We start from the raw sequence: 21,487 nt of genomic DNA on the forward strand, positions 1-21,487 counted from the left end.
AACCGTTTGTTTGCTATTTGCGATCTGCCTGACTCTGCTATCGCGGCTTCACGAGCTTCACATAGCTTTTTTAGTGGCAGTCTGAGGGAGGTTGGCGACGACACAACTTTATCAGGGAAATCCACCAGTTGGTCCTCAATAGGTGGCTCAGGGTCTCTCCCCTACATCCAAACGAAGGGGAAGAGCCCGACCGATGCATGTGGCACTCTACAATATGCCCCTAGGACCCCTGGGATGTGCAAGTCCCAGTCCATCTGATCACCATTTACAACATGGCACAACATTGCGGACAGCGTGCGGTTAAGCCTATCTACTTGTCCATCACACTGCAGGTGGTACGGTGGCGTTCGAATTTTCTTAGTACCCACGATATTACAAACCTCTCGCAACAGATTAGTAGAAAAATTCTGACCCTGGCCTGTTAGACGTTTCTCAGTGGGGCCCTTGTCCAATACATAGCCATGGAGAAAGGCTTCTGCTATTATTGCAGCCGTTTGGTCATGTATTGGCCATGCAACGAGCCAGTGTGTGCAATACTCCATCCCCTCGAGCAAATATTTTTTTTTTATCCTTGCTGTTTTAGGAAATGCACCCAGGATATCCAACGTTACTAGTTCGTTTACCCTCACCACTGCGATCGACTGCAGTGGAGGCTGTATAGGATGGGGAGCAGGTTTCCTTTTTGCACACTCCTGACAATGATTACCCGCTCGCGTACATCTTTTGACATCACTGGCCAAAAATATCGAGCCTGCAGTGTGAGCAATGTGTTTCGGTGGACCAAGTGCATTTGTTGTTTGGCGTGCACTTCTAGTAGCAACTGTTTTGCAAGGGTTTTTGCACCACTAGGCAACAACGCTGCATCTTCATGTCCCACCTCATCAGGAGACCTCGCCATGGGATGAATGGCTCCCCCTTTTGACCAGTTTGAGCACATTCAGCTGCCTGTGCAGCCAATGACTATAATTTCATCCTATTTTTGCAATCGGATTCATTCGGTCCTTATCAGCCCAAGATCATGATCTGCGGGTGGTACATCATTTTCTATCGTTGCTGTGTTTATTGACATCACCTGTCTCGGCGAGTCAGGGAGGGTCGGTTTACACCATGCTGCTCCTGTCGCTGCTGCTACGACCGATCTCACTAACTTTTTCCACTTATCCCGAGATGTTGGCCCAATTTTCCCTGTTGTTTCACTCCAGGTCGATGTGATCGAGTGGTGTGCTAGTGATGTTGGTGATGAGGGTTTTGGAAATGAGGTGCACGTGTGATCTGGCTGGGTGTACAGGCGACACCCCTGGGTGTTTCTTGGTTGTCTCGGGATGACTTCCCCTCGGCAACCGCTCGCAATGTGGCCCGGCCTCCCGCAGTTGTAGCAATATATCACCGCATGGTCCTGGATTCCTCCGTGGTTGTGCCATGGTCGCTGATGCTGTAGTTGACACCTTGAATCGTTGAACCCCTGGATGGCAACAGCCATCTCTTTCAAGGTCGCCTGCAGATCACCCTCCATGCTGGGCATTGCGGCGGTCCCTGTTGTTGCTGTCCCTGTTGGCTCCGTTGGTCCTCCTGCTCCTCCATTCTCCATCACCCTTGTCACATGGGCTGCTACTTCACATGGTGCCCTGGGATCTGTGTGTGCCCAGAGGCATTTAGCAAACTACATTGAAGTTTGCTCCCTCTCTGGCACAATCGGCAATGTAATGCCACTTTGATAGAGAAGAGTTTGTAGCCGCTCCACCACTAGCACGTTTCAGGTTGTCATGTCCATCGTTGAAAATGCCACATCTGCAACCGCTTGCAAGGTACTTCTATAAGCCATCAGTGGCTCGCTCTCTCCTCTTCTCCAGGCCGAACATTGCTGCCTTGTGCTGGACGCAGGACAGAAAACATCGGCCATCCCTTGACAACCGTGTTGGGTTGTGGCAGGTTGATTTTCCGGGATCATAAAGAAGGCCAATAGTGCTCTGTCATCCAACACCGTAGGAAGCAATCGTAGCACTTCGTCGTCAATCAATCGGCTGACTCTGACAGCTGCTTCAAATCTTTTGATGAATGCAATCCAATCGCCTCCCGTATTTTTCTGCATGGTGGTTAAGGTCTGTTGAACAGCTTCTAGTTGTGGTTGAGTCATTTGATTGGTTCCCGCCTGCTGCTCGACGGGGGGAAGCGATGGCTGCTGCCCTATGGCACTTTCTCCTCGCCATTGCGGTCCATGGTGGAGATTGATCTGGCTTAAGCCGTGCACTACCTGTTCCTTCCTTTTCTCTTTTCTTCATCATCGAAATTATCAGTCGATCCACCACTGAGGTAAGGTGGTCCAACCTGTCCAACAGCTGCCGCCAATTTTCTTTGTTCGGCGATGCTGGTTCTTGGGTCTTTAGCGGAGCATCCACTTCCATCGGGAACTTGGCTGCCAACGGGGTCCGGCTCTCACTCGCGCCATTTGCCGAGTCTCAAAAACCCGGAGCGCTTTGGGTTGATGACTCGTCCTCTGCAGGAGCTCTTCGGCGGGTCTTCCTTCTTGAACTTGTAGACTGTATCCCACCACTGCCACCAGAAGCTTCTTTGCAGGTTCCATTTTTGAGAAGAGAGTGCAACTCACACGCTTCACAAGGGTATGACTATCTGCAGCCCCAGTGTTTTCCACTACATTCATCTCGAACAGTCTTTCTTAATGGTTTCCACCATGTAGATATCCAACAGTCGGCCCCTATGTCATCCACCTGCAGTCGTCCTTCAGTCTCCGAGCTAGCGCCCCAATTGCGGGCCTCGCTCTCCCTTTTCTACCCACTCAGCCTCGCCCTGGCAGCTTCCAGCAGTTTCCCTGGTACATTCTTCCAGCAGACTCAACCGTCTTCTACTTCCTTTCTCTTAAATGGCAAAGGTTATAGTGGTGTCAGTGTTGATGGGTGGAAATAGATGCAGGGTACTGTACGAGGGAAGGTTCATGTGAGTCGTACTTTTGCGTTGTAAATACGTTATCGTGAAATAAATCATCTAGAAAAGCTAACGTGCGAAGGAGCTTCTTTAAACACGTGAGTGTTAGACTGCGTATTTCCATTTTACCAGTGGGTCAATGAGGGAAGCGGATGGTGAGTAAGGCAGTGAGTGATGGGATGAGTAGGTCATTGGTGAGATTGTGAAACAGTGCATGAGTGATGTTGGCACAGTGAATGATCAGGTGATTGCCTAGGTTATCAGGTCAATATATGACTCATGAGGAAGGAGAGGACGTATTTATGTGAGTCATAAAGTAAGGGAAGTGGGTGAGTTCATAATGGAGTGAGTAAGTAGTAATTTATTTAGTTAAAACAGGCGAGAACTAAAGAGACTAGGATGATTCTCATTTGCAAGAGAGACCTGGATCACCAAAATAACAAAAGCTAAATAAAAACAGAGTTACTGTAATGAAAAGCATATATAAACAATAGAAAAACAACTGCTGTGTCTCATGGGAAATCGATATAATGGAGTTAAGGGATGATAGAATATGTGAGTAATGTGCGACATGGATGTCCTCTGGCCCCAACACGACTTAACATATTTCGTTGACTACTTAGTAATGAGACGATTTCCATGGATGTACCAGTAGAATTTAAATCTGGTATAGATATAATGGGAGGCTGATCGATGCACGAGTCCGGTCATGGTATGGCTCTCTATTGTTAAACCATTTTATGAATGCGGATGATCTGGTGATTACTGCCCACTCTAAGGAGGAGTTGGAGACACTCCATCTAAACACGGAACATGCTACTAAAATATGGGCCGTTACCATCAGCCCCACAAAAGCAAATCACCTCCCTGGGTATTTTACATCATCAAAATGCTCCCCTCCCTCAATTCCCCATGTATTTTGAGGCAGTTGTGGAGACAGTGGAGATATTTCCGTACTTGGGCAGTGTGCTGATGACCAACTCTGTTTTGGGAGCCGAGGTCTCACTTCGATTCATTCGAGCGGCATTATATTTTCATCAGCTGCATAACATTGTATGGAAGCTACCTGATCTGTTACTCCATACAAACCTTCATGTCTTCTGGACCACAGTTATGCCTTCCCTTATTTCTCTCTATAGGATTATCTGCAATGATTTGAAACATTCGGTCTATAGCCTGCCTACGATCTATCCAGGGTTTAACCAGACTGGACTGTGTGAGGAGGCCAAAATTTCCTGAAATATCTGGACAAAGGCTCATCAGTGGGCCCTTCCGACAAGTCAGGCTCCATTGGCTGGGTCATGAAGTCTATTTGCACTGTCACCGCATCCCCAAGCAGCTTCAATTTGGGCGGATAGATCATGCTAAACAGGCGCGGCATGGGCTACAGAAGAGATGGACTGATGTGGTACAGAAGGATGTGGAGCTGATTGAACTTGCTGATGACTGGTAGCAGCAGTGTCGCGATAGGCCTATGTGGAGGAGGTTCATGAAAGACTCTACTGGGGAGGTGGAGGCAGTTGCCCTCCAGCAATAGCGTAGGGCAGCGGAGCGACACTCATAACAATGAGCAGAGCGCTTATACGACTGAAACACTGAAAGTTGGCTGGTACACTCAGTTTACAACTTCGTTCCTACCAGTAATAGGGAACTCTATGTGGCAATCAATGGGATCGCACACGGGATTCAATGATGTGGGCATGGAGTACAAAACATTTAACCTCTGGGTTAATGCTTAACATAGGCGCTTGAATCAAAGGGGGGAAGACATTACAACCCAACTTGACCATTCAGTATCATCACCAAACTCTTACGTGGGCTGCCCTATTGAAGGTGTACATTCTTAGGCAAACAATACGCAACATCATTAGCCCTACATTTACAACAAGCCATCAATATGTACTGTAGGTGTGGTCGAGCAGCACATTCGACCCGGTGACACTCCTCAGCACCTCTCGAAATTAGTCCGTCGGCCTCCCTCATCGTGGCCATCTTCATTCCGGTCGATCCTGAGAGGAGAGTGCGGGGGCACTATTTCTGTGAGGAGGATGCTCCCCTCCCTGGCATTCGTCATGACGCCCCTGGACACGGCCTTTTTGAGCCTGAACGATCCCTTGTGACGTCAGTTCTCTATATGGTTTAGGGCGACTCGGATTAACCACCCATCTCTGGCGTCCCATTTGGATGCGAACACTTTGCGGGCAGAGGATTTTAACAATTCCACTGGGCTTTGCAAAGGATGGTGTAGTTTGGCGGATTTTCTAACCCGGACCTCAGGACAGTGTAACCAGGCCCGATCAACCTGTTCAAAGGGTACAGGCGTCTCCGTTCTTTTCCGCAACCGTTTGTTTGCTATTTGCGATCTGCCTGACTCTGCTATCGCGGCTTCACGAGCTTCACATAGCTTTTTTAGTGGCAGTCTGAGGGAGGTTGGCGACGACACAACTTTATCAGGGAAAGCCACCAGTTGGTCCTCAATAGGTGGCTCAGGGTCTCTCCCCTACATCCAAACGAAGGGGAAGAGCCCGGCCGATGCATGTGGCACTCTACAATATGCCCCTAGGACCCCTGGGATGTGCAAGTCCCAGTCCATCTGATCACCATTTACAACATGGCACAACATTGCGGACAGCGTGCGGTTAAGCCTATCTACTTGTCCATCACACTGCAGGTGGTACGGTGGCGTTCGAATTTTCTTAGTACCCACGATATTACAAACCTCTCGCAACAGATTAGTAGAAAAATTCTGACCCTGGCCTGTTAGACGTTTCTCAGTGGGGCCCTTGTCCAATACATAGCCATGGAGAAAGGCTTCTGCTATTATTGCAGCCGTTTGGTCATGTATTGGCCATGCAACGAGCCAGTGTGTGCAATACTCCATCCCCTCGAGCAAATATTTTTTTTTTATCCTTGCTGTTTTAGGAAATGCACCCAGGATATCCAACGTTACTAGTTCGTTTACCCTCACCACTGCGATCGACTGCAGTGGAGGCTGTATAGGATGGGGAGCAGGTTTCCTTTTTGCACACTCCTGACAATGATTACCCGCTCGCGTACATCTTTTGACATCACTGGCCAAAAATATCGAGCCTGCAGTGTGAGCAATGTGTTTCGGTGGACCAAGTGCATTTGTTGTTTGGCGTGCACTTCTAGTAGCAACTGTTTTGCAAGGGTTTTTGCACCACTAGGCAACAACGCTGCATCTTCATGTCCCACCTCATCAGGAGACCTCGCCATGGGATGAATGGCTCCCCCTTTTGACCAGTTTGAGCACATTCAGCTGCCTGTGCAGCCAATGACTATAATTTCATCCTATTTTTTCAATCGGATTCATTCGGTCCTTATCAGCCCAAGATCATGATCTGCGGGTGGTACATCATTTTCTATCGTTGCTGTGTTTATTGACATCACCTGTCTCGGCGAGTCAGGGAGGGTCGGTTTACACCATGCTGCTCCTGTCGCTGCTGCTACGACCGATCTCACTAACTTTTTCCACTTATCCCGAGATGTTGGCCCAATTTTCCCTGTTGTTTCACTCCAGGTCGATGTGATCGAGTGGTGTGCTAGTGATGTTGGTGATGAGGGTTTTGGAAATGAGGTGCACGTGTGATCTGGCTGGGTGTACAGGCGACACCCCTGGGTGTTTCTTGGTTGTCTCGGGATGACTTCCCCTCGGCAACCGCTCGCGATGTGGCCCGGCCTCCCGCAGTTGTAGCAATATATCACCGCATGGTCCTGGATTCCTCCGTGGTTGTGCCATGGTCGCTGATGCTGTAGTTGACACCTTGAATCGTTGAACCCCTGGATGGCAACAGCCATCTCTTTCAAGGTCGCCTGCAGATCACCCTCCATGCTGGGCATTGCGGCGGTCCCTGTTGTTGCTGTCCCTGTTGGCTCCGTTGGTCCTCCTGCTCCTCCATTCTCCATCACCCTTGTCACATGGGCTGCTACTTCACATGGTGCCCTGGGATCTGTGTGTGCCCAGAGGCATTTAGCAAACTACATTGAAGTTTGCTCCCTCTCTGGCACAATCGGCAATGTAATGCCACTTTGATAGAGAAGAGTTTGTAGCCGCTCCACCACTAGCACGTTTCAGGTTGTCATGTCCATCGTTGAAAATGCCACATCTGCAACCGCTTGCAAGGTACTTCTATAAGCCATCAGTGGCTCGCTCTCTCCTCTTCTCCAGGCCGAACATTGCTGCCTTGTGCTGGACGCAGGACAGAAAACATCGGCCATCCCTTGACAACCGTGTTGGGTTGTGGCAGGTTGATTTTCCGGGATCATAAAGAAGGCCAATAGTGCTCTGTCATCCAACACCGTAGGAAGCAATCGTAGCACTTCGTCGTCAATCAATCGGCTGACTCTGACAGCTGCTTCAAATCTTTTGATGAATGCAATCCAATCGCCTCCCGTATTTTTCTGCATGGTGGTTAAGGTCTGTTGAACAGCTTCTAGTTGTGGTTGAGTCATTTGATTGGTTCCCGCCTGCTGCTCGACGGGGGGAAGCGATGGCTGCTGCCCTATGGCACTTTCTCCTCGCCATTGCGGTCCATGGTGGAGATTGATCTGGCTTAAGCCGTGCACTACCTGTTCCTTCCTTTTCTCTTTTCTTCATCATCGAAATTATCAGTCGATCCACCACTGAGGTAAGGTGGTCCAACCTGTCCAACAGCTGCCGCCAATTTTCTTTGTTCGGCGATGCTGGTTCTTGGGTCTTTAGCGGAGCATCCACTTCCATCGGGAACTTGGCTGCCAACGGGGTCCGGCTCTCACTCGCGCCATTTGCCGAGTCTCAAAAACCCGGAGCGCTTAGGGTTGATGACTCGTCCTCTGCAGGAGCTCTTCGGCGGGTCTTCCTTCTTGAACTTGTAGACTGTATCCCACCACTGCCACCAGAAGCTTCTTTGCAGGTTCCATTTTTGAGAAGAGAGTGCAACTCACACGCTTCACAAGGGTATGACTATCTGCAGCCCCAGTGTTTTCCACTACATTCATCTCGAACAGTCTTTCTTAATGGTTTCCACCATGTAGATATCCAACAGTCGGCCCCTATGTCATCCACCTGCAGTCGTCCTTCAGTCTCCGAGCTAGCGCCCCAATTGCGGGCCTCGCTCTCCCTTTTCTACCCACTCAGCCTCGCCCTGGCAGCTTCCAGCAGTTTCCCTGGTACATTCTTCCAGCAGACTCAACCGTCTTCTACTTCCTTTCTCTTAAATGGCAAAGGTTATAGTGGTGTCAGTGTTGATGGGTGGAAACAGATGCAGGGTACTGTACGAGGGAAGGTTCATGTGAGTCGTACTTTTGCGTTGTAAATACGTTATCGTGAAATAAATCATCTAGAAAAGCTAACGTGCGAAGGAGCTTCTTTAAACACGTGAGTGTTAGACTGCGTATTTCCATTTTACCAGTGGGTCAATGAGGGAAGCGGATGGTGAGTAAGGCAGTGAGTGATGGGATGAGTAGGTCATTGGTGAGATTGTGAAACAGTGCATGAGTGATGTTGGCACAGTGAATGATCAGGTGATTGCCTAGGTTATCAGGTCAATATATGACTCATGAGGAAGGAGAGGACGTATTTATGTGAGTCATAAAGTAAGGGAAGTGGGTGAGTTCATAATGGAGTGAGTAAGTAGTAATTTATTTAGTTAAAACAGGCGAGAACTAAAGAGACTAGGATGATTCTCATTTGCAAGAGAGACCTGGATCACCAAAATAACAAAAGCTAAATAAAAACAGAGTTACTGTAATGAAAAGCATATATAAACAATAGAAAAACAACTGCTGTGTCTCATGGGAAATCGATATAATGGAGTTAAGGGATGATAGAATATGTGAGTAATGTGCGACATGGATGTCCTCTGGCCCCAACACGACTTAACATATTTCGTTGACTACTTAGTAATGAGACGATTTCCATGGATGTACCAGTAGAATTTAAATCTGGTATAGATATAATGGGAGGCTGATCGATGCACGAGTCCGGTCATGGTATGGCTCTCTATTGTTAAACCATTTTATGAATGCGGATGATCTGGTGATTACTGCCCACTCTAAGGAGGAGTTGGAGACACTCCATCTAAACACGGAACATGCTACTAAAATATGGGCCGTTACCATCAGCCCCACAAAAACAAATCACCTCCCTGGGTATTTTACATCATCAAAATGCTCCCCTCCCTCAATTCCCCATGTATTTTGAGGCAGTTGTGGAGACAGTGGAGATATTTCCGTACTTGGGCAGTGTGCTGATGACCAACTCTGTTTTGGGAGCCGAGGTCTCACTTCGATTCATTCGAGCGGCATTATATTTTCATCAGCTGCATAACATTGTATGGAAGCTACCTGATCTGTTACTCCATACAAACCTTCATGTCTTCTGGACCACAGTTATGCCTTCCCTTATTTCTCTCTATAGGATTATCTGCAATGATTTGAAACATTCGGTCTATAGCCTGCCTACGATCTATCCAGGGTTTAACCAGACTGGACTGTGTGAGGAGGCCAAAATTTCCTGAAATATCTGGACAAAGGCTCATCAGTGGGCCCTTCCGACAAGTCAGGCTCCATTGGCTGGGTCATGAAGTCTATTTGCACTGTCACCGCATCCCCAAGCAGCTTCAATTTGGGCGGATAGATCATGCTAAACAGGCGCGGCATGGGCTACAGAAGAGATGGACTGATGTGGTACAGAAGGATGTGGAGCTGATTGAACTTGCTGATGACTGGTAGCAGCAGTGTCGCGATAGGCCTATGTGGAGGAGGTTCATGAAAGACTCTACTGGGGAGGTGGAGGCAGTTGCCCTCCAGCAATAGCGTAGGGCAGCGGAGCGACACTCATAACAATGAGCAGAGCGCTTATACGACTGAAACACTGAAAGTTGGCTGGTACACTCAGTTTACAACTTCGTTCCTACCAGTAATAGGGAACTCTATGTGGCAATCAATGGGATCGCACACGGGATTCAATGATGTGGGCATGGAGTACAAAACATTTAACCTCTGGGTTAATGCTTAACATAGGCGCTTGAATCAAAGGGGGGAAGACATTACAACCCAACTTGACCATTCAGTATCATCACCAAACTCTTACGTGGGCTGCCCTATTGAAGGTGTACATTCTTAGGCAAACAATACGCAACATCATTAGCCCTACATTTACAACAAGCCATCAATATGTACTGTAGGTGTGGTCGAGCAGCACATTCGACCCGGTGACACTCCTCAGCACCTCTCGAAATTAGTCCGTCGGCCTCCCTCATCGTGGCCATCTTCATTCCGGTCGATCCTGAGAGGAGAGTGCGGGGGCACTATTTCTGTGAGGAGGATGCTCCCCTCCCTGGCATTCGTCATGACGCCCCTGGACACGGCCTTTTTGAGCCTGAACGATCCCTTGTGACGTCAGTTCTCTATATGGTTTAGGGCGACTCGGATTAACCACCCATCTCTGGCGTCCCATTTGGATGCGAACACTTTGCGGGCAGAGGATTTTAACAATTCCACTGGGCTTTGCAAAGGATGGTGTAGTTTGGCGGATTTTCTAACCCGGACCTCAGGACAGTGTAACCAGGCCCGATCAACCTGTTCAAAGGGTACAGGCGTCTCCGTTCTTTTCCGCAACCGTTTGTTTGCTATTTGCGATCTGCCTGACTCTGCTATCGCGGCTTCACGAGCTTCACATAGCTTTTTTTAGTGGCAGTCTGAGGGAGGTTGGCGACGACACAACTTTATCAGGGAAAGCCACCAGTTGGTCCTCAATAGGTGGCTCAGGGTCTCTCCCCTACATCCAAACGAAGGGGAAGAGCCCGGCCGATGCATGTGGCACTCTACAATATGCCCCTAGGACCCCTGGGATGTGCAAGTCCCAGTCCATCTGATCACCATTTACAACATGGCACAACATTGCGGACAGCGTGCGGTTAAGCCTATCTACTTGTCCATCACACTGCAGGTGGTACGGTGGCGTTCGAATTTTCTTAGTACCCACGATATTACAAACCTCTCGCAACAGATTAGTAGAAAAATTCTGACCCTGGCCTGTTAGACGTTTCTCAGTGGGGCCCTTGTCCAATACATAGCCATGGAGAAAGGCTTCTGCTATTATTGCAGCCGTTTGGTCATGTATTGGCCATGCAACGAGCCAGTGTGTGCAATACTCCATCCCCTCGAGCAAATATTTTTTTTTTATCCTTGCTGTTTTAGGAAATGCACCCAGGATATCCAACGTTACTAGTTCGTTTACCCTCACCACTGCGATCGACTGCAGTGGAGGCTGTATAGGATGGGGAGCAGGTTTCCTTTTTGCACACTCCTGACAATGATTACCCGCTCGCGTACATCTTTTGACATCACTGGCCAAAAATATCGAGCCTGCAGTGTGAGCAATGTGTTTCGGTGGACCAAGTGCATTTGTTGTTTGGCGTGCACTTCTAGTAGCAACTGTTTTGCAAGGGTTTTTGCACCACTAGGCAACAACGCTGCATCTTCATGTCCCACCTCATCAGGAGACCTCGCCATGGGATGAATGGCTCCCCCTTTTGACCAGTTTGAGCACATTCAGCTGCCTGTGCAGCCAATGACTATAATTTCATCCTATTTTTGCAATCGGATTCATTCGGTCCTTATCAGCCCAAGATCATGATCTGCGGGTGGTACATCATTTTCTATCGTTGCTGTGTTTATTGACATCACCTGTCTCGGCGAGTCAGGGAGGGTCGGTTTACACCATGCTGCTCCTGTCGCTGCTGCTACGACCGATCTCACTAACTTTTTCCACTTATCCCGAGATGTTGGCCCAATTTTCCCTGTTGTTTCACTCCAGGTCGATGTGATCGAGTGGTGTGCTAGTGATGTTGGTGATGAGGGTTTTGGAAATGAGGTGCACGTGTGATCTGGCTGGGTGTACAGGCGACACCCCTGGGTGTTTCTTGGTTGTCTCGGGATGACTTCCCCTCGGCAACCGCTCGCGATGTGGCCCGGCCTCCCGCAGTTGTAGCAATATATCACCGCATGGTCCTGGATTCCTCCGTGGTTGTGCCATGGTCGCTGATGCTGTAGTTGACACCTTGAATCGTTGAACCCCTGGATGGCAACAGCCATCTCTTTCAAGGTCGCCTGCAGATCACCCTCCATGCTGGGCATTGCGGCGGTCCCTGTTGTTGCTGTCCCTGTTGGCTCCGTTGGTCCTCCTGCTCCTCCATTCTCCATCACCCTTGTCACATGGGCTGCTACTTCACATGGTGCCCTGGGATCTGTGTGTGCCCAGAGGCATTTAGCAAACTACATTGAAGTTTGCTCCCTCTCTGGCACAATCGGCAATGTAATACCACTTTGATAGAGAAGAGTTTGTAGCCGCTCCACCACTAGCACGTTTCAGGTTGTCATGTCCATCGTTGAAAATGCCACATCTGCAACCGCTTGCAAGGTACTTCTATAAGCCATCAGTGGCTCGCTCTCTCCTCTTCTCCAGGCCGAACATTGCTGCCTTGTGCTGGACGCAGGACAGAAAACATCGGCCATCCCTTGACAACCGTGTTGGGTTGTGGCAGGTTGATTTTCCGGGATCATAAAGAAGGCCAATAGTGCTCTGTCATCCAACACCGTAGGAAGCAATCGTAGCACTTCGTCGTCAATCAATCGGCTGACTCTGACAGCTGCTTCAAATCTTTTGATGAATGCAATCCAATCGCCTCCCGTATTTTTCTGCATGGTGGTTAAGGTCTGTTGAACAGCTTCTAGTTGTGGTTGAGTCATTTGATTGGTTCCCGCCTGCTGCTCGACGGGGGGAAGCGATGGCTGCTGCCCTATGGCACTTTCTCCTCGCCATTGCGGTCCATGGTGGAGATTGATCTGGCTTAAGCCGTGCACTACCTGTTCCTTCCTTTTCTCTTTTCTTCATCATCGAAATTATCAGTCGATCCACCACTGAGGTAAGGTGGTCCAACCTGTCCAACAGCTGCCGCCAATTTTCTTTGTTCGGCGATGCTGGTTCTTGGGTCTTTAGCGGAGCATCCACTTCCATCGGGAACTTGGCTGCCAACGGGGTCCGGCTCTCACTCGCGCCATTTGCCGAGTCTCAAAAACCCGGAGCGCTTAGGGTTGATGACTCGTCCTCTGCAGGAGCTCTTCGGCGGGTCTTCCTTCTTGAACTTGTAGACTGTATCCCACCACTGCCACCAGAAGCTTCTTTGCAGGTTCCATTTTTGAGAAGAGAGTGCAACTCACACGCTTCACAAGGGTATGACTATCTGCAGCCCCAGTGTTTTCCACTACATTCATCTCGAACAGTCTTTCTTAATGGTTTCCACCATGTAGATATCCAACAGTCGGCCCCTATGTCATCCACCTGCAGTCGTCCTTCAGTCTCCGAGCTAGCGCCCCAATTGCGGGCCTCGCTCTCCCTTTTCTACCCACTCAGCCTCGCCCTGGCAGCTTCCAGCAGTTTCCCTGGTACATTCTTCCAGCAGACTCAACCGTCTTCTACTTCCTTTCTCTTAAATGGCAAAGGTTATAGTGGTGTCAGTGTTGATGGGTGGAAACAGATGCAGGGTACTGTACGAGGGAAGGTTCATGTGAGTCGTACTTTTGCGTTGTAAATACGTTATCGTGAAATAAATCATCTAGAAAAGCTAACGTGCGAAGGAGCTTCTTTAAACACGTGAGTGTTAGACTGCGTATTTCCATTTTACCAGTGGGTCAATGAGGGAAGCGGATGGTGAGTAAGGCAGTGAGTGATGGGATGAGTAGGTCATTGGTGAGATTGTGAAACAGTGCATGAGTGATGTTGGCACAGTGAATGATCAGGTGATTGCCTAGGTTATCAGGTCAATATATGACTCATGAGGAAGGAGAGGACGTATTTATGTGAGTCATAAAGTAAGGGAAGTGGGTGAGTTCATAATGGAGTGAGTAAGTAGTAATTTATTTAGTTAAAACAGGCGAGAACTAAAGAGACTAGGATGATTCTCATTTGCAAGAGAGACCTGGATCACCAAAATAACAAAAGCTAAATAAAAACAGAGTTACTGTAATGAAAAGCATATATAAACAATAGAAAAACAACTGCTGTGTCTCATGGGAAATCGATATAATGGAGTTAAGGGATGATAGAATATGTGAGTAATGTGCGACATGGATGTCCTCTGGCCCCAACACAACTTAACATATTTCGTTGACTACTTAGTAATGAGACGATTTCCATGGATGTACCAGTAGAATTTAAATCTGGTATAGATATAATGGGAGGCTGATCGATGCACGAGTCCGGTCATGGTATGGCTCTCTATTGTTAAACCATTTTATGAATGCGGATGATCTGGTGATTACTGCCCACTCTAAGGAGGAGTTGGAGACACTCCATCTAAACACGGAACATGCTACTAAAATATGGGCCGTTACCATCAGCCCCACAAAAACAAATCACCTCCCTGGGTATTTTACATCATCAAAATGCTCCCCTCCCTCAATTCCCCATGTATTTTGAGGCAGTTGTGGAGACAGTGGAGATATTTCCGTACTTGGGCAGTGTGCTGATGACCAACTCTGTTTTGGGAGCCGAGGTCTCACTTCGATTCATTCGAGCGGCATTATATTTTCATCAGCTGCATAACATTGTATGGAAGCTACCTGATCTGTTACTCCATACAAACCTTCATGTCTTCTGGACCACAGTTATGCCTTCCCTTATTTCTCTCTATAGGATTATCTGCAATGATTTGAAACATTCGGTCTATAGCCTGCCTACGATCTATCCAGGGTTTAACCAGACTGGACTGTGTGAGGAGGCCAAAATTTCCTGAAATATCTGGACAAAGGCTCATCAGTGGGCCCTTCCGACAAGTCAGGCTCCATTGGCTGGGTCATGAAGTCTATTTGCACTGTCACCGCATCCCCAAGCAGCTTCAATTTGGGCGGATAGATCATGCTAAACAGGCGCGGCATGGGCTACAGAAGAGATGGACTGATGTGGTACAGAAGGATGTGGAGCTGATTGAACTTGCTGATGACTGGTAGCATCAGTGTCGCGATAGGCCTATGTGGAGGAGGTTCATGAAAGACTCTACTGGGGAGGTGGAGGCAGTTGCCCTCCAGCAATAGCGTAGGGCAGCGGAGCGACACTCATAACAATGAGCAGAGCGCTTATACGACTGAAACACTGAAAGTTGGCACAGTGGGGAGCACGGCTTTTGCATCTGCCCGTCATCACCTTAAGTCAACCCATGGTACCTGTGTCTATTCATGACTTCCTGCCAGCCAGCCTTCGACACTTCAAGTGACCTCAAAATGCACCAAGCACCGCACAAGCGCTGTGGTGATGTTACTGCCACTTAGGGGCAAACGGCGATTATTGTCTTGTTGTTGTGCGTGTGTGGACGGACGCATATACCCCTGTGAGTGTGTGTGTGGAGAGAGTGCAATGGTGAACACTGTCTACCATCCCACCGATCCCAGTTCGATTCCCACTCACGACCAACACCTTTAACGATTATATTAATGGTTGCTGGGCTTTCCGTCGATCGACTCAGCCTCAAATAAGTGCCTGGTGTGGTGTGTAAATATCACCACTGGGGAGACAAAGGCAGCCGGGCGTGGTGCTGTCCACGCACCCCCTCGTGCGACATTCCAGCCTTCATAGGCGCTGCTGGCTAACAGCACTTGCCCCAACATTCTGGTTAGGCTATTCGGGGGATGACTGTCGCTGTTGTGTGTTTGTGTGCTTGCGGGCGTTCACCCCCAACCCCCCCGTGTGCAGTTATGGGGACTCATTATGCCCCCTCCCGACAAACGGGCCCACATCCAGACTCAAGGTAAGTGACAATAAAAACATTTTTTTTTCTATTTACGTAACTTTATTTTTTGTTTACCATACAGTATTTATTACAGTATTATTTGCAAATGTATAATATTCCGTGTTATGACTTTAACAATGCTTCCAATTTTTTGTTAAACCGTAATACATTTTACAACACTTCCAGTATGTGAATTTAAATACAGTACACTATTTTATTCAGACTTATGAACTGTTCGACTTACTAACGATTCTCTGTAATGGAATCCAAAAGTTGTACTATTCATTAACAACACCTCCCATTGGTATGGTTGACTACATGTGATGCAAAATAAGTTAAACATAGATAAATATATATTGTACAACACTTTCCCCAACAGTGTGTTGAGGCTACATGGGGGACCTTTGTGTTTGTGCTTGTGATTGTATTGTGGAGGCCTTCTTAGGTGCTGCTCCTTGCTAATAGCACTTGCCCCAATAGTCTCTTGATTCTATACGGGGAACGTTTGTCTTTGTGAATAATGTTTTAATTGGGGCGGTGTCATTTTCAAAATTGCCCCAATGTTTTTAAATGGTCGACTTGCGTTTCAGCCATTTTCGGACCCAATTAATACATCTCTTCATTTCTTGAGCTTGGTGGCGGTGGTGGCAGCTGTGGCAGCGGCGGTGGCAGTGGCGTTGGTGGTGGTGGCATCTTTGTAAATTTGAGAATTGGCGCATTTCAGCTCTTTCAGCTGTCTACTGAGATGCCGGCACTCTTTGCGCATCTTCTCTTCGCCGTGCCACTTTTCCTCGTGACGCGCCAGCTTCCCGCGCAGCCTAAACTGCTTCTGCCCTCTCTGTGGATTCAGGAAGTTCAACTCCCTCAGGTGGATGCGCAGCGACCTACGGAGACCTTCCTTTTTACAGCGCAGCGACATTTGCCGCTGTGCTGCATTGCAGTCTCGGAGAAAATCCGCACGGAGAGACGCACGCTCGTAGCAAGGCACACTCGTGGACTCCAGCTCCAACTGGTGCTCTTTAAGCTGTTGAACCAGGCCCCTGTTCTCTCTCTGGAGAGTCTCTCGGTTATCCATCAACTCCTCCTGCTGCTGCTGTAGCTTCAGATGGGGCGTCTTGTTCTTCTGACAGAGCTCCACATTCTGCTGGCCCATCATCTCCCTTTGCAGCGTCGTGGTCTCGCGGTGAAAGTCTGAGATGGAAAGCGTAAAACAAAGATAAATGAAGATCCCCATCCCAAGCAGGGCCAAGAGCAGAACGCCTACGATCAGCAGCGCCATGCTCAGCTCGTGTTGACGGCACGCGGGACAGAGGCCAGTGTGATGCACGTCACGAAGGGGCGTGTTATTTATATTAACGTCATTACCGGATGTGACGTACACCTTGACGTAACAGTCATCCCTGCCCACTTATTGTCAATCATTGCCAACCACGTGACTCCACGGCCCCGCCCCTAACCGCGCAGCTCCTCCCCCATACTTTTCTTCCGCCTGCCCCACGTGACGCGAAGCGAGCCAATCACGCGAGAGGCGGCGCACGGTCGGCCCCGCGACCGCTTCCCGCCATTCTTGCAATGGGCGGTGGGGGGGCGAGATCACTCCACGTCGCGAGCGGGAGGAGGAGGGACTAGGGGGAGGGGCCAGCAGGGACGAGGGGGAGGGGCCAGGAGGAACGAGGGGGAGGGGCCAGGAGGAACGAGGGGGAGGGGCCAGGAGAGACGAGGGGGAGGGGCCAGGAGGGACGAGGGGGAGGGGCCAGGAGGGACGAGGGGGAGGGGCCAGGAGCGGGAGGGGGGGAGCCATGGCGCCGCTCTTGGGCCGCGAGGCCTCCCCCTGGGCCCGCGGCGCCACGCGGAGACCGCGACAGCAGCAGGTGGTGGTGGTGGTGTTTGTGGTTGTAGGCACGGGAGAGGTGGTGGTGGTGTTTGTGGTTGTAGGCACGGGAGAGGTGGTGGTGGTGTTTGTGTTTGTAGGCACTGGAGAGGTGGTGGTGGTGTTTGTGGTTGTAGGCACGGGAGAGGTGGTGGTGGTGTTTGTGGTTGTAGGCACGGGAGAGGTGGTGGTGGTGTTTGTGGTTGTAGGCACGGGAGAGGTGGTGGCGGTGTTTGTGGTTGTAGGCACGGGAGAGGTGGTGGTGGTGTTTGTGGTTGTAGGCACGGGAGAGGTGGTGGTGGTGTTTGTGGTTGTAGGCACGGGAGAGGTGGTGGTGGTGTTTGTGGTTGTAGGCACGGGAGAGGTGGTGGTGGTGTTTGTGGTTGTAGGCACGGGAGAGGTGGTGGTGGTGTTTGTGGTTGTAGGCACGGGAGAGGTGGTGGTGGTGTTCGTGGTTGTAGGCACGGGAGAGGTGGTGGTGGTGTTTGTGGTTGTAGGCACGGGAGAGGTGGTGGTGGTGTTTGTGGTTGTAGGCACGGGAGAGGTGGTCACGGACAGGCGGTGAGTGCCGGTTGATGGAGGGGGGGGGGGGGATTGCAGGGTGAGTGAGTTAATGAGGAGAATTAATAGGTGAGGAGGGTGAGTGAGATGAAGGGTGAGGTGAGTGAGTGGGTGAGTGGTGAGTTCACGACAGGGAGATTGGGGCTGAGTGAGTGAACGCAGCGCACGGTAAAGATCCCCTGAGAGCATTCGCAAGAGTTGGACATTGAGTGCCGCTGTCAGGGTCCACACGCAAATTACTCACTTGGCATGATATACAAATTAACCATTGTAAACGATAACTTTAAAAAGTCCGCTATTTGTCAGAGCTAATGTGATGTGCGTTTAGCATATTTGTAGCACGTTAACCAACGTCAACATCGTCATTTAGAGTAACCATTAGTCCATACGTGTCACTTGCTAATAGTCCCCGGGTCAATCACAACTTTGCCGTGCGTGCAGGCTTTGTCTCTGGCTGCTCGCTAGGGCTGCGATGCCTTTCCATGCCACAAGATGACGTTCATTGCTCCTTCCACACCGCGACAATATTTACTGCAGTGTTCTATAACGCGGTAGTTGCGTTGCTGAAGAACACCGCGTTGTGTAAACTCCCTCGTTACAATGACTAATACAGGGTAAAGCACAGTCCGTGATAACAGCGTGAGATGCGTGTGTCGGCTGAACAAAGACCGAGGTGCGTGGGGGGCATCAGGAAGCATCCAGCAGCATCCCAATGCCTCGTGTGACGCTGTGCCCAGGCAGCCGTACAACCGCACATTCCTACTCGCGCGACGTGGTTCTGTTAACTCAATCGCGTTATATCCACTTAGCATCCGCGTTATAAAACGTGTTCCCTAATACATCCATCGTGCCATATCCAAATGGCGTTATGAAAACACGCGTTGAGGCAGAACGAACTCTATAAACTATTTTTATTTTACCAGGTGAGACCCACTGAGCTATGTGGCTGTTTTTCAGAAGCGACCTTTCCACAAATGATAGATCAGCTAAATGGCTAATCACATAGAAATGTGTAGCACCAGCCACAAATACTCTAGACATGGGATCCCCTTTGACAGGGTCAGTGTCTACTTAGATTCACTCACTCCGCCTATTGTCATGCGGCGTGTGCAGCTGCGTCGTGACACTTGGTAGAGTGCTGTCTTTGAGGCAGAGAGCTTTACAACCGTGTGCAGTGGTTAATTTGCTTAACAGCTTTACACCGAACTCCTTGCTTGTGGTAAAACATGTTTGCGACTTTGCTGATTGAGAACTATGCAGATTTAGATTTATAGTTACATGTACTTGGTGTGAGATGAACTTCCAAACAATTTCCTTTGCTCAACATCTTGGAATTAATGTCTTTTTAAATGGTCAGCTTAAGTGATTCCGTGATGTTTATGTAACTTGACCATTAAGATAATCTATGGAGCACAATTATTTCAATATTATTTGTCATAATTAAACTTTAAAATGAACCCATATGTGATATTATATTGCCTGATTATTTTATTTTTTTATGTAGTCTACATGCTCTTCTGGGGATATTACCCCACATTTACCATTCATTGATGTTCCCTTTGACATTGGTAATTGGCATTGTCACACCATAGTAATTCATGGGCAATTATGTAATTCTCTCTGTGTCTATCTCTCTCTGCATCTGTCTGTGTGGGTGTCTCTCTCTGCCGGTGTGTTTTTCTCTATATGCGTCTCTCGTGTGTCTCTTTGTGTGTGCCTCTCTCTGTGTGTGGATCTCTCGGTGTCTGTGTCTCTCTTTCCTTTTCCACGATGTGGCGTTGTATTTACATGCAAATTCTACCTCTAGCCCCGCCCACTTACCCTTGGGCTGAGCTTATCTCAAGCCAATATAACTTCGAGTTTCAGCAGCTTTCTCGCTATATTTTTTCACCTGATGATGGTTGCTTGTGTTGCGATCGAAACGTCGTGATCTATTATTTTTTCTACCTACGTGACTTTACCGAAATAACCAAAGAGTATTGTGATTGTAATTGTGATTGTGATCGTTGTGGTGGAGGTGGTGATATTGATGGTGGTGTTAACGATAGCGGTGATTTTGGTGGTTGTAATGGTGGTAATGGTGGTTGACTATTACCCCTCCCGTGTCCTTACTTCCACCACCAGGTTTAAGAATCTGCCGGTGTCTGTGCTGGAGGTGGACGTCGGATATCTGTGCGGTCTGGAGCGGTGGACAATAGACTTCTGCAGCTCAACCAGGTGGACGCACTGGGCAGGGAGCAAGATGGGGGTGGCCTTAGAGACCCACTTACTCCCACAGAGAGCCATATACTCACTCACAGAGCACACTCACACAGAGAGCCAAAGTCTCACTGACACAGAGCCATAGGCTCACTCACATGGAGACACATAGACTCACTCACACAGAGAACCATTGATTAACTCATTGTTTTTATCGGTAAAGTCACGTATGTAGAAATACCATAAAATTATATTAAAATAAATCAAGCACGACGTTTCGACCGCAACACAAGCGCTCTTCATCAGGTGTAAAAACAGATGGCACATAGGGTGACATCAGCGCAACACATAGAGAGCGTTAAACTGCACGGAGGTAAATACAACAAGAAGATGAGAGACGAGAATTCAAAAAACCTAAGAAAAATTTACGTGATGCAAAAGCAGTCGGCCAACGACACAGACACTTGCCTGGCAGACCACGAATTTCAGAAGAGTGCTAAATTTCGTGTTCATCCTCTGGGTTGAACATACCAGCATATACAGAGTGAACAAATACGAGGTATAAGATAGCAGAAATACATATACAGGGACACAAGAGGTAAGAAGAGGAAAGACGGACAGAGAAGCAAGAAAAAAGGGGCCGGAGGGATGAACAGAGGCTTAAAATAAGTAGTAGAGGTGGGGGGAGGGGCCGAAGAAAGCAAGGGGCACGGCAGCAGCAGAAGAGGGAGGGGCAGGAAAATGTAAGGGGGCGCAATTAGTTTAGTACAGAATTGTAAAGGTAACTTCCCCGTAGAAGTGTGTTAATAAAGAATTAAAGCTTTCGTGACTGCATAGATTACTCATTGTTTTTTTCAGTAAAGTCACGTATGTAGAAATACCATAAAATTATATTAAAATAAATCAATCACGACGTTTCTACCGCAACACAAGCGATCTTGTGTTGCAGGATCTTTACGTAGGTAAAACAAATTTAAAGAAAATAAACAATTAAAACACGACGTTTCAGAGGCAACGCAAGCTTCTGTCTTTAGTTGGGACCAGTCACAGCCAAAATCGCTGCACCAAGTGGCGAGGCTCTGGGAACCTAGCGCTTAAATACAGGTTAAGGTAGGGGGGGGGGGTGTGG

General features: G+C 48.7%; 1 protein-coding gene across 1 annotated transcript in view; it reads left to right on the forward strand.

Moving 5' to 3' along the window:
- The first annotated feature begins 17,524 nt into the window (after nucleotides 1-17,524).
- Nucleotides 17,525-21,487, forward strand: part of LOC116937952 (NACHT, LRR and PYD domains-containing protein 3-like) — a 77,000-nt gene continuing 73,037 nt past the window's right edge. The window contains exons 1-2 of the mRNA XM_076059138.1: nucleotides 17,525-17,599; nucleotides 20,284-20,376. The gene's annotated coding sequence lies outside the window, so the exon portion shown is untranslated. The remainder of the gene's footprint in view (nucleotides 17,600-20,283; nucleotides 20,377-21,487) is intronic.

The sequence above is a fragment of the Petromyzon marinus genome (genome assembly GCF_048934315.1).
Source record: "Petromyzon marinus isolate PM22_M1 ecotype Great Lakes invasive population chromosome 84 unlocalized genomic scaffold, UKy_Petmar_22M1.pri1.0 chr84_unloc.3, whole genome shotgun sequence".
NCBI classification, from domain to species: Eukaryota; Metazoa; Chordata; class Hyperoartia; order Petromyzontiformes; family Petromyzontidae; genus Petromyzon; species Petromyzon marinus.